Consider the following 13,553-nt stretch of genomic DNA (forward strand, 5'->3'; position numbering starts at 1 on the left):
CTTGATCGGTCGGATCGTGAAGACGTACGACTAAATCAACCGCATTGTGATAACGCTTCCGCTGTCGCTCTACGAGGGTACGTGGACAACACTCTCTCCTCTCGTTGCTATGCATCACCATGATCTTGCGTGTGCGTAGGAATTTTTTTGAAATTACTACGTTCCCAACACTTGGAAGATCAAGTCTCCTCGGATATCAGCGACATAGTCCAGATTTCTAAAACTAATCTGGTGACCTGGGGCGTAGCTGTCGATCTGCTCTAGATGGCCAAGCGAGTTGGCCCGCAGTGCGAAGCCGCCGAACACAAAGATCTGGCTGGGGAGAAAGACCTCCCGTAGGGCAGTATTGTTGTAGATGATGGATGGAGCCATCGAACCTTCTGGTGACGACACAGCGGAACTCTCAATGAAAGCACCAATGTCGGTGTCAAAACCGGCGGATCTCGGGTAGGGGGTCCCGAATTGTGCGTCTGAGGTTGATGGTAACAGAAGACGGGGGACACGATGTTTACCCAGGTTCGGGCCCTCTTGATGGAGGTAATACCCTACTTCCTGCTTGATTGATCTTGATGAATATGAAGATTACAAGAGTTGATCTACCACGAAATCGTAATGGCTAAACCCTAGAAGTCTAGCCTGTGTGATTATGATTCTCTCTACGAACTAAACCCTCCGGTTTATATAGACACCGGAGGGGCCTAGGGTTGTACAGAGTCGGTTTACAGAGGAAGGAATCTTCACATCCGAACGCCAAGCTTGCCATCCACGCAAAGGAGAGTCCCATCCGGACACGGGAGGAAGTCTTATATCTTGTATCTTCATGGCCCATCAGTCCGGCCCACATCACATAGGCCTGACGCCCGAGGACCCCTTAATCCAGGACTCCCTCAAGGGGGGCGGCGCCCCCTCTTTCCTTCTCCCCTCTTCCTCCTTCCCTCTCTCTCCCTCTTGGAAAAGGAAGGGGACTCCAACTAGGATTGGGAATCCTAGTTGGACTCCCCTATGGCGCGCCTCCTCCCTGGCCGCCGGCCTCCTCCTCCCTTCTTTATATACGGGGGCAGGGGCACCCCAAAGACACACAAGTTTCTCTTAACTGTGTGCGCTGCCCCCTCCACAGTTACACACCTTGGTCATATCGTCGTAGTGCTTAGGCAAAGCCCTGCACCGGTAACTTCATCATCGTCGTCGCCACGCCGTTGTGCTGATGGAACTCTCCCTCGTCCTCAACTGGATCAAGAGCCCGAGGGACGTCACCGAGCTAAACGTGTGCTGAACGCGGAGGTGCCGTATGTTCGGTACTTGGATCGGTTGGATCGCGAAGACGTTCGACTACATCAACCGCGTTACTACACGTTTCCGCTTTCGGTCTACGAGGGTACGTGGACACACTCTCCCCGCTCGTTGCTATGCATCTCCTAGATAGATCTTGCGTGATCGTAGGTAAATTTTTTGAAATACTGCGTTCCCCAACGTATATATCTTCACGTCTTGACCATATCACATCACAAAAAGCCCTGCAAAAACAAGTTAGATGTCCTCTACTTTGTTGTTGCAAGTTTTACGTGGCTGCTACGGGCTTCTAGCAAGAACCATTCTTACCTATGCATCAAAACCACAATGATTTTTCGTCAAGTGTGCTATTTTAACCTTCAACAAGGACCGGGTGTAGTCAAACTCGATTCAACTAAAATTGGAGAAACAGACACCCTCTAGCCACTTGTGTGCGAAGCACGTCGGTAGAACCGGTCTCATGAACGCGGTCATGTAATGTCGGTCCGGGCTGCTTCATCCAACAATACCGCCGAATCAAAGTAAGACGTTGCTGGTAAGTAGTATGACTATTATCGCCCACAACTTATTGTGTTCTACTCGTGCATATAACATCTACGCATAGACCTGGCTCGGATGCCACTGTTGGGGAACGCAGTATTTCAAAATTTTTACCTACGATCACGCAAGATCTATCTAGGAGATGCATAGCAACGAGGGTGGATAGTTTGTCCACGTACCCTTGTAGACCGAAAGCGGAAGTGTTTAGTAACGCGGTTGATGTAGTCGAACTTCTTCGCGATCCAACCGATCCAAGCACCGAACGTACGACACCTCCGTGTTCAACACACGTTCAGCTCGATGACGTCCCTCAATCTCTTGATCCAGTTGAGGACGAGGGAGAGTTCCGTCAGCACGACGGCGTGGCGACGGTGATGATGAAGTTACCGGCGCAGGGCTTCGCCTAAGCACCACGACAATATGACCGAGGTGTGTAACTGTGGAGGGGGGCACCGCACACGACTAAGAGAAGGCCTGGTGTGACTTTGGGGTGCCCCCTCCCACGTATATAAAGGGTGGGAGGAGAGGTAGCCGGCCCAAGAGGGGGCGCGCCATGGGGGGAGTCCTACTTGGACTCCCGGTCCAAGTAGGATTCGCCCCCCCTTTCCTATTCCCACTAGGAGAAGGAGGGAAGGAGGAGGAGGAGAGAAGGAAAGGGGGGCCGCCCCCTCCAACCCTAGTCAAATTTGGTTTGGGCTTGGGGGCGCGCGCCCCCACCTGCCGCCGCCTCCTCTCTCCACTAGGGCCCATGAAGGCCCATTAACTCCCTCCCCGGGGGGGGGGGGGGGTTCCGGTAACCCCCGGTACTCCAGAAAATGTCCGAACCTTTCCGAAACCATTCCGGTGTCCAAACACAACCTTCCAATATATCAATCTTTATGTCTCGACCATTTCGAGACTCCTCGTCATGTCTGCGATCTCGTCCGGGACTCCGAACAAACTTGGGTACATCAAATCACATAACTCATAATACAAATCGTCATCGAACGTTAAGCGTGCGGACCCTATGGGTTCGAAAACTATGTAGACATGACCGAGACACATCTCTGGTCAATAACCAATAGCGAAACCTGGATGCTCATATTGGCTCATACATATTCTACGAAGATCTTTATTGGTCAAACCGCATAACAACATACATTGTTCCCTTTGTCATCGGTGTGTTACTTGCCCGAGATTCGATCGTCGGTATCATCATACCTAGTTCAATCTCGTTACCGGCAAGTCTCTTTACTCGTTCCGTAGTGCATCATCCCGCAACTAACTCATTAGGCACATTGCTTTGCAAGGCTTATAGTGAGGAGCATTACTGAGAGGGCCCAGAGATACCTCTTCGATACATGGAGTGACAAATCCTTGCTTGGGCGAGGATCTATGAGGCCTTGGGCAAGCCGGATTGGACCCCATCTCAACAAGACACACTGACGGAATGGGCAGTTGGCAAGCGAGGATTGGATGTCATGAGCACGAAGGATCTTCATACCATTGTTGCGCTAGTATGGTGGGAGTTGTGGAAGCATAGGAATGCAATTATCTTCGATGGAGCGCGGCCTTCATAGAGTTTCTACTAGGAAGAGTGAGGCAAGAGGGCCAAGTGTGGGCATCTGCCGGGGTAATGAAAGGGAATGTAGCTCCCTTCTTTAGTAGGGTGGAGAGGTGGGAGGCTAGTGAGGAGTAATATGTAATAAGTACTGTGTAATTGTGGTGGAGGCTTTCCTTTTCCCTTCTTCTTTAATATATGATATCCACACTCGTGCATGTTCGAGAAAAAAAGACAAATCCTAATCTCGATCTATGCCAACTCAACAAACACCATCGGAGACACCTCCAGAGCATCTTTATAATCACCCATTTACGTTGTGACGTTTGATAGCACACAAGGTGTTCTTTCGGTATTTGGGAGTTGCATAATCTCATAGTCAGAGGAACATGTATAAGTCATGATGAAAGCAATAGCAATAAAACTAAACGATCATTTATGCTAAGCTAACGGATGGGTCTTGTCCATCACATCATTCTCTAATGATGTGATCCCGTTCATCAAATGACAACACATGTCTATGGTTAGGAAACTTAACCATCTTTGAGTAACGAGCTAGTCAAGTAGAGGCATACTAGGGACACTCTGTTTGTCTATGTATTCACACATGTACTAAGTTTCGTGTTAATACAATTCTAGCATGAATAATAAACATTTATCATGATACAAGGAAATATAAATAACAACTTTATTGTTGCCTCTAGGGCATATTTCCTTCATTTTGGGCCTAAGGGAATGCATTCTGGAGTAGTAATTAGATGATGGGTTACAAGAGTGACAGAAGCTTAAACCCTAGTTTATGCGCTATTCCGTAAGGGACCGATTGGATCCAAAAGTTTAATGATATGGTTAGAATTTATTCTTAATACTTTTCTCGTAGTTGTGGATGCTTGCGAGGGGGTTAATCATAAGTAGGAGGTTTGTTCAAGTAAGAACAGCACCTAAGCACCGGTCCACCCACATATCAAATTATCAAAGTAGCAAACACGAATCGAACCAACATGATGAAAGTGACTAGATGAAATTCCCGTGTACCCTCAAGAACGCTTTGCTTATTATAAGAGACCGTTTTGGCCTGTCTTTTGCCTCAAAAGGATTGGGCTACCTTGCTATACTTTTATTACTATTATCGTTGCTTGCTCATTGCAAATTATCTTGCTATCAAACTACTCTGTTACTTACAATTCCAGCACTTGCAGACATTACCTTGCTGAAAACCACTTGTCATTTCCTTCTGCTCCTCGTTGGGTTCGACACTCTTACTTATCGAAAAGGCTACAATTGATCCCATATACTTGTGGGTCATCAAGGCTATTTTCTGGCACCGTTGCCGGCGAGTGAAGCGCTCTTGGTAAGTGGAAATTGGTAAGGAAAATTATTACTACGTGCTGAAATTTATTGTCACTTGTTACTATGGAAAACAATCCTTTGGGGGGTTTGTTCGGGGTATCTTCACCTCGACCGGAACCACAATTAGTCACCCCTCAACCTACTGCACCTACTGAAAATATTGAATATGAAATTCCTTCGGGTATGATAGAACAACTGCTAGCTAATCCTTATGCAGGAGATGGAACAGACCATCCTGATATCCACTTGATATATGTGGAAGAAATTTGTGGATTGTTTAAGCTTGTAGGTTTACCCGGAGATGAACTTAGGAAGAAGGTTTTCCCTTTATCTTTGAAGGGAAAAGCATCGACATGGCATAGGCTATGCGATGACATTAGATCTTGGAACTGGAATCGATTGAAATTGGAGTTTCACCAAAAAAAAAATCATATGCGCGCATCTCTAGTTCATCGTGATCAGAATTATATATATAATGTTTGGCCTCGTGAAGGAGAAATTATCGCTCTAGCTTGGGAGAGTCTTAAGTCAATGTTATATTCATGCCCCAATCATGAGCTCTCAAGAGAAATTATTATCCAGAATTTTTTATGCTCAACTTTCTCATAATGATCGATCCATGCTTTGATACTTCTTGTGCTGGTTCTTTTATGAAGAAGACTATTGAATTCCGGTGGGATCGCTTAGAAAGAATTAAACGCAACTCTGAAGATTGGGAACTCGACGAAGGTAAAGAGTCAAGTATTAAGCTTAAGTATGATTGTGTTAAATCGTTTATGAATACCGATGCCTTTCTAAAGTTTAGCACTAAATATGGACTTGACTCTGAGATAGTAGCCTCCTTTTGTGAATCTTTTGCTACTCATGTTGATCTCCCTAAAGAGAAGTGGTTTAAATATCACCCACCTATTAAAGAACAAATTAAAAAACCAATAATAGCTAAAGATGAAACTATTATTTATAATATTGATCTAGTTATTCCTACTGCTTATATTGAGAAACCACCTTTCCCTGTTAGGATGAAGGAACATGCTGAAGTTTCAACTGTGGTCAATAAAAGTTATATTAGAACACCTAAACCAGCTGAACAAATCAAAGTAGAACCTAGTGTTACTATGGTTAAGGATCTCCTGGAAGAAAATATAGATGGGCATGTTATTTACTTCTGTGATGAAGCTGCTAGAATTTCCAAACCCGATGGAAAAGATAAACATAGACCCGTTGTTAGCATGCCTGTTGTCTCAGTTAAAATAGGAGATCACTGTTATCATGGTTTATGTGACATAGGTGCTAGTGTGAGTGCTATTCCTTTTACCTTATATCAAGAAATTATGAATGACATAGCACCCGCTGAAATAGAAGACATAGATGTTACTATTAAGCTTGCCAATAGAGATACTATATCACCAATATGGATTGTTAGAGACGTTGAAGTCTTGTGCGGGAAAATAAAATATCCAACTGATTTTCTTGTTCTTGGTTCCCCACAAGAGGACTTTTGTCCCATTATCTTTGGTAGACCTTTCTTGAACACCGTTAATGCTAAAATAGATTGTGAGAAACAAACTTTCGGTGTTAGCTTTGGTGATGAGTCTCATGAGTTTAATTTTTCCAAGTTTAGTAGAAAACCTCATAAAAAGGAATTGCCTGGTAAGGATGAAATAACTGGTCTTGCTTCTATTGTTGTACCTCCTACTGATCCTCTAGAACAATATTTGCTAGACCATGAGAATGATTTACATACGCATGAAATAAATGAAATAGATAATATTTTCTTTGAACAACGTCCTCTGCTTAAACACAATTTGCCTATTGAAACTCTAGGAGGTCCTCCTCCACCTAAAGGTGATCCTCTGTTTGAATTAAAACAATTGCCAGACACTTTGAAATATGCTTATCTTGATGAGAAAAAGATATATCCTGGTATTATAAGTGCTAACCTTTCAGAACATGAAGAAGAAATATTATTGAAAGTTCTAAGGAAGCACCGAGCTGCTATTGGATATACTCTTGATGATCTTAAGGGCATTAGTCCCACTCTATGTCAACATAAGATTAATATGGAACCTGATGCTAAACCCGTTGTTGATCACCAACGTCGGTTAAATCCGAAGATGAAAGAAGTGGTAAGAACAAAAATATTAAAACTTCTGGAAGCAGGTATAATCTATCCTATAGCTGATAGTAGATGGGTAAGTCCTGTTCATTGTGTCCCTAAGAAGGGAGGTATTATCGTTGTTCCTAATGATAAGGATGAACTCATTCCGCAAAGAATTGTTACAGGCTATAGAATGGTAATTGATTTTAGAAAATTAAACCAAAGCAACTAGAAAAGATCATTACCCTCTGCCTTTTATTGATCAAATGCTAGAAAGATTATCTAAGCACACACATTTTTGCTTCCTTGATGGATATTCTAGTTTTTCACAAATACCTGTTTCTCAACCTGATCAAGAAAATACCACTTTTACTTGTCCTTTTGGAACTTATGCTTATAGACGTATGCCTTTTGGTTTATGCAATGCACCTGCTACCTTTCAAAGATGTATGACTGCTATATTCTCTGACTTTTGTGATAAGATTGTTTAGGTTTTCATGGATGACTTTTCTGTTTGTGGGAAGTATTTTGATGATTGTTTAAGCAATCTTGATCGAGTTTTGCATAGATGTGAGCAAACAAATCTTGTCTTGAATTGGGAGAAGTGCCACTTTATGGTTAATGAAGGTATTGTTTTGGGCCATAAGATTTCTGAAAGAGGTATTGAGGTGGACAAAGCTAAGGTTGATGCAATTGAGAAAATGTCATGTCCTATAAAGATATCAAAGGTATTCATAGTTTCCTTGGTCATGCTGGTTTCTATAGGAGATTTATCAAAGACTTATCTAAAATTTCTAGGCCTCTTACAAATCTTTTGCAAACGGATATTCCTTTTATTTTTGATGATGATTGTTCAGAAGCCTTCGAAACACTCAAGAAAGCCTTAATTTCTGCACCTATTGTTCAACCACCTGATTGGAACTTGCCTTTTGAAATTATGTGTGATGCTAGTGATTATGCTGTTGGTGCTGTTCTAGGACAAAGAGTTGATAAGAAACTGAATGTTATTCATTATGCTAGTAAAACTCTAGACAGTGCTCAACGAAATTATGCTACTACTAAAAAATAATTTCTAGCAGTGGTGTTTGCTTGTGATAAATTTAGATCTTACGTTGTTGACTCTAAAGTTATTGTTCACACTGATCGTGCTGCTAAAAGTATCTCATGGAAAAGAAAGATGCTAAACCTAGACTTATTCATTGGGTTCTCTTGCTACAAGAATTTGATTTCACATCACTGATAGAAAAGGAGCGGAGAACCCCGTAGCTCATAACTTGTCTAGGTTGGAGAATGTCCTTGATGACCCACTACCTATTGATGATAGTTTTCCTGATGAGCAGTTAGCTGCAATAAATGTTTCTAATATCACTCCTTGGTATGCTGACTATGCAAATTACATTGTTGCTAAATACTTACCACCTAGTTTCACATACCAACAAAAGAAAAAATTCTTCTATGATTTAAGACATTACTTCTGGGATGACCCACAACTTTATAAAGAAGGAGTAGATGGTATTATTAGATGTTGTGTACCTGAGCATGAACAGGGGCAAATCCTACGGAAATGTCACTCCGAAGCTTATGGAGGACATCATGTGGGAGACAGAACTGCTCACAAGGTATTGCAATCTGGGTTTTATTGGCCTACTGTCTTCAAGGATGCTCGTAAGTTTGTCTTATCTTGTGATGAATGTCAAAGAATAGGTAGTATCGGTAAGCGTCAAGAAATGCCTATGAATTATTCACTTGTTGTTGAACCATTTGATGTTTGGGGATTTGATTACATGGGACCTTTTCCTTCCTCTAATGGGTATACTCATATTTTGGTTGTTGTTGATTATGTTACTAAGTGGGTGAAAGCTATTCCAACTAGTTGTGCTAATCACAACACCTCTATTAAAATGCTTAAAGAAGTTATTTTCTCAAGGTTTGGAGTCCCTAGATATTTAATGACTGATGGTGGTTCACACTTTATGTCGGAGTAAATGGCCACGGGTAGCCTAACCGACTGCCCCTGGTTCTTCTGAAAAAAATTATCAGGCCTTCGGGCCTCCGAGCACTCCAAGCATTGGGCCGCCTTCCCTGGCCGGCTACCTCTGAAGCCGACTCCCGGAAGGCGACCCTGCCTCAGCGACCCCTCCCCAGGACGACTAAGGGGTGGCCGACTCCAAGAAGCCGGCAAGAAGGACGCCGACTCCAAAGAGCCGGCCGAGACCACAACCACTCCAAGCCACTCCCACATAACGGCGACAAGACGGGGTGTGGCCACAGTGCGGGCCCACTACCCCCGAAGCCCGAGGCGGGCATGGCTACAGGAGGCCGTACGGGACGGCCGTCTCCCGTGCGGCTCGGCACTGTAGCCATGCCAGCCTCGACGTCATCCACGACCGACTCCTGTACGGCCCAAGGACGGCGGGCCCCTTCAGCCAGAGAGAGGCGCGAAGACGGCCCGGCCACTCCCAGTCGGCCAAGGGCATAGCCGGCCCCCAGAAGCCGGCTACTCCCTTCCTCGAAGCAGGAGCCCCATTAAGGAGACAAGACGAGGTAAGGCTACAGTGAGAGCCCCCGAGGCGGCCCACTGTAGCCACGCTTACCTCGACAAAGCCCTCGTCATCAGAGGCGCGGCTACAGTAAGCAGCCGCCGACAAGACCCTAGGCGGTGGGTCCGGCCTGTCGACCAAGTAGCCGATAGCCGGCGGGACCCACCAGCCGGCGGAGAAGCCGGCGAGCGTAGACGCTGACGGCTGGGACCAGAGCCCAGCCGGATTACCATTGTACCCCCGGGGGGTAGGCCTATATAAACCCCCCGGAGCACCCATGCAAAAGGCTGGCTTCTAAGCATAGCACACACACCATAGATAGAGAGAAGCAAGAGCTAGCCTTGTTCTTCTTCTCCCTTGATCCCAAACAGCTCTAGGAGCGATTGTAGCTACCTTTCCTCGACCTAGTGATCATGCGGAGACCCCGCAAAGCAGGACTAGGGGTGTTATCTCTCCGGAGAGCCCCGAACCTGGGTAAGATCCGCCGGCGTGCATGTCTTCGCCTCATCCCGTTTCCAGGCACCGACGACGTTTTATTGGCTCCCACAATGATAAGCCATCCCATGGCATATGTCGCACCAACCACCCGACATTTGGCGCCCACCGTGGGGCCAGGTGCACCGTCGTCTGGAGACCTGTTCTGGACGGGAACCCTCTTCCTCCCCCGCGAGCGCAGCCAGCCTGCTGCGCCCGATGGCGTTTGCCTCGACGCGTTGCGAGGCGTCGACGACGCCTGCGCTGCGAGCTGCCTCGCCGATCTGCTCGGCGAGGCTCGCATCTCCGACGAGCCTGCGTCCGACGCAGGCACCGACTACCCCGAGAACCGCCTTGTCAGCCTCCTCGACCAGCTTCACGTCTCCAGCGAGCCTGCTGCAGACATGGAGTCGGTCGGCTCCACCGACCCGATGCTCATCGACTCCGACACGGCGTCGCTCGACGCCTACCCCTCCGACGTGGTGGTCTTCGACGACCCCCTCCCTCGAGCTGACAGCGGCAGCAGCGCTGTCATCGAAGTGCTGGTCATCAGCCACGTCGCCAACTCGGGCGAGAATGCCCACGACGCCCTGCAAGCGGCAATGCACGACCTCTCCGCCCCCATCCCGACCGACGCCGACGCCGAGACACTGGAGGCACGCCGCCTTGCCCTCATCGCGGAGGGCCAGAAGATCGCCTCCATGAGACGCCTCACCGAGGCCCACCAGCGCGAAGTCGACCGCGCCGCCTTCGGCACGCCGCCGCCTAGCGGCCCGAGTCGGGTCGGCCTGGTCCAGAAGCGCGGCGCGGCCGTCGCCAGTATGCTGGGCGTAGATCGCCCCGTCTACGCCACCCCGCTCGAGAAGCCGCGAGCCGATCAGGCGGCCGCAGAGGAGCTCAATGGGCTGGGAGCCGACGAGCTCCCCTACATGACGAGACGGATCCAGCAGCTGCTCGACGCGGCTGCAGAACGGCACGAAGCCGGCGCCCGTGCTGATAGTCATCCCCCGCGCCGGGAGCACGACGCGACGTCCCGCTCGCCGACTGCGAGCGGCGCGCGCTAGAAGAAAGACAAGGAGCCGGCTGCCAGCCGCAGCCGGACTCGCATTACCATCGAGCGCGACGCGGAAGGCCGCCCCCGAGCGGTTGAACACCAAGGAAATCTGCCTCCTCCCCCGCCTCGAAGAGAAAGACGCCTCACTCCGCCGCCTATCACACACCCGACTCTTGGCGACCGACTCGGCCGCCGAGAAGGAGTCGGCGAGAACGACGCCCGCCACAGGATCGACCGCCTTGCTCGATCCTTGGTGTTAGAAGAAGAAGACAATGTCGGCCCGCCATGCTTTGGCCCCCGCATCCGCGACGAGCCCTTCCCCAAAGGGTTCTCGCTCCCCAGAGACACGCCCAAGTACAACGGCTCGGTGAAGCCGGAAGATTGGCTCATCGACTACTCCACGGCCGTCAGCATAGCCAACGGCAATCGGCGCGTCGCCGTGAAGTACGTCCCCCTCATGCTGCAAGGCATGGCGTGCACATGGCTCAACAGCCTCAAGCCCTACAGCATCAACAGTTGGTTGGACTTCACCGAAGTCTTCGTCCGCAACTTCACCAGCACCTACAAGCGGCCTCCCAAGCCTCGCCAGCTCTCCCTCTGCGTCCAAGGGCCCAACGAGTCGACCCGCGACTACCTCACGCGATGGGCCGAGCTCCGCAACTCCTGCGAGGGGGTGCACGAGGTCCAGGCCATCGAGTACTTCACAGCCGGGTGCCGAGAGGGCACCCTCCTCAAGCACCGACTCCTCTGCGACGAGCCGGCTACGCTCGATGAGTTGCTGGTCATCGCAGACAAGTATGCCACGGCCGACTCCTCGATGAAGACCGAGCTGAGAGTAGACGCCTCTGGGAAGGTGATCGCTCCGGCTCCCAAGACGCCGGCTGGCGACCCTAATCGGCGCCCCTACCAGAACGACCACAAGCGCAAGGGCCCCATGCCGACTACCTCCAGTCGGCAGGTGGCCACAGTTGAAGACGAGCAGCCTAAAGAACGGCCCGCTCCCAAAAAGAAGGGTGGAAGGCCGGCTTGGCAGCCGTCTTTCTCCTACGAACAAGCACTCGATGCCCCCTGCAAGTTCCACAGCGGCGCGAAGCCGTCCAACCACACAACCCGGAAATGCCACTGGCTCACCCGCATCACCAAGGGCGAGGGAATGCTGCCGCCTCCGCCTCCCGGCCCGCCGCTCCAGCCCCTCAGCAGCCGGCGGCTCGGCCGGCAGTCGGCGCCATCCAAGACGAATTCCCCGAAGAGCACGCCGCCTACGTCGTCTTCACAAGTCAAGCCGACGACAAGCACAGCCGACGCTGGCAGCACCAAGAAGTGAATGCAGTCGCCCCTAGCACTCCCAAGTTCATGCATTGGTCAGAAAAGCCAATCAGCTGGAGCCAGGCCGACCACCCAGAGGTGATGCCTTCGCCTGGCTCCTATGCAATGGTCTTGGACGTCACCCTCGCGACGGAGAGGCGAGTTGCCAGATTTTCCCGCGTCCTGATAGACGGCAGAAGCAGTATCAACATACTGTACCGCGATACCATGGAGAAGCTGAACATCAAGGCCAAGCAGCTCATGCCGAGCCGCACCGTCTTCCATGGTATCGTCCCCGGCCTGTCTTGCTCCCCAATCGGCAAGATCAAAATGGATGTTCTCTTCGGAGACAAAGATCATTTCCGCCAAGAAGCAATATGGTTCGAGGTAGTGGATTTGGAGAGCCCCTATCATGCACTGCTTGGCCGACCTGCTCTGGCCAAGTTCATGGCTGTGCCCCACTACGCCTACCTGAAGATGAAGATGCCGAGCTCGAAGGGGATCATCACGGTAGCCGGCGACTACAAGAAGTCCATCGAGTGCGCCATGGCCAGTAGCCGGCTGGCCGAGTCCCTCGTGGTGGCAGAAGAGAAGAAGATGTTGGAACGGGTTGTGGCCATGGCCGGCAAGCAGTCGGCCTTGTCCCCCAACCCCAAGGATTGTGATGCGCAGGGCTCCTTCCAGCCTACAAAAGAGACGAAGAAGATACCTCTGGACCCGGAGCACCCGAAGAGGTTCGCTGTCATTGGGGCGAACTTGGACAGTAAATAGGAAGGCGAGCTCGTCGACTTCCTCCGTGAGAATCGAGACATCTTTGCATGGTCCCCAAAGGACATGCCGGGTGTCCCGAAGGATTTCGCCGAGCACAAATTACATGTCCGAGATGATGCGAAGCCGGTCAAGCAGCCCCTCCGTCGACTGTCAGAAGAGAAGCGAAGAATTGTGGGAGAAGAGATAGCCCGGCTCCTTGCCGCCGGCTTTATCATGGAAGTGTTCTTTCCAGAGTGGCTTGCCAACCCAGTTCTGGTTCTGAAGAAGAATAACAAGTGGCGTATGTGTATAGACTACACTAGTCTGAACAAGGCCTGCCCAAAGGATCCGTTTGCTCTGCCACGGATTGACCAAGTGATAGACTCCACAGCCGGATGCGAGCTGTTAAGTTTTTTGGATGCGTACTCAGGGTACCATCAGATCAAGTTGGACCCAGATGACCGCCTGAAGACTGCCTTCATCACACCCTTTGGAGCTTTCTGCTACCTGACTATGACATTCGGCTTGAGAAATGCTGGTGCCACTTTTCAGCGTTGCATGCAGAAATGTCTCTTGAAACAACTCGGCAGAAATGCCCACGTCTACGTAGAC

This window comes from Aegilops tauschii, chromosome 5 (assembly GCF_002575655.3).
Source record: "Aegilops tauschii subsp. strangulata cultivar AL8/78 chromosome 5, Aet v6.0, whole genome shotgun sequence".
NCBI classification, from domain to species: Eukaryota; Viridiplantae; Streptophyta; class Magnoliopsida; order Poales; family Poaceae; genus Aegilops; species Aegilops tauschii.